We start from the raw sequence: 814 nt of genomic DNA on the forward strand, positions 1-814 counted from the left end.
CTAGAATGGCCCCCAAGAACTGCAACCCAGATCCAAGCACAGGAAAAGCAAGAGAATCCTGACTCAGCATCAGCAAAGAGATCCATGCAATACCCCACTGATCAGCCACTTGATTCCCTCTCATTCTGTGGGCCTAAAGCTCTGGAAGCACCCACCGCCATGGGGCCATGTGGGGTTTGAGGCTAGGACCAAGCTTCTCTCTCACTGCAGTCACAGACTTTTCCTACTGAACTTCTAAGTTGTCTTTGGCATTTGTGGGTTGAGAAGTCTGGAAACCACCACAGTTACCTATGATTCAGTCATCTGAGGCCTCCTCTAGGTTCTCTGAGGCATGTTTTGCCTGCATGCCCACACTGAACTGCATTTCATTCCCATCCTGGAGTGATTGACCTTTCCAATCAACCATCTAGATTGTCTTGGGCTAGAAATTTATTTCACTCTGTCTTTTTGTGGGTTGTGCTGCTCTAGAATTTGTTTAGAGCTATTTTTTACAGGTATTTGTAGGGGTTTGGGGGAAAGCTCAAGCAAGTCACTGCATTTACTCCACCATCTTGGCTTCACCTGGCTAATATATTTCCCTTAGGTTAACCTGCTGCTTTAGCTAATTCAGCTTTCCCACTCTGTGGATGACAGTTGATGGGGATCACTTTCCCCTTGATTACTAGAGCTGCCTCCCAGGATGATGATTCATATGGCTGAGGAAGAAAGCAAATATTTGTCTGGGGCAAAGGGTAGGATTCTGCCACTCCCAGTGCTCTTGTGCCTGTCTACCAATTCACAGTAGGTGGCCAGAAATAAAGATGGCATAGTGACC

This window comes from Vombatus ursinus, unplaced genomic scaffold, assembly GCF_900497805.2.
Source record: "Vombatus ursinus unplaced genomic scaffold, bare-nosed wombat genome assembly UNPS02015415.1, whole genome shotgun sequence".
In the NCBI taxonomy this organism is placed as follows: Eukaryota; Metazoa; Chordata; class Mammalia; order Diprotodontia; family Vombatidae; genus Vombatus; species Vombatus ursinus.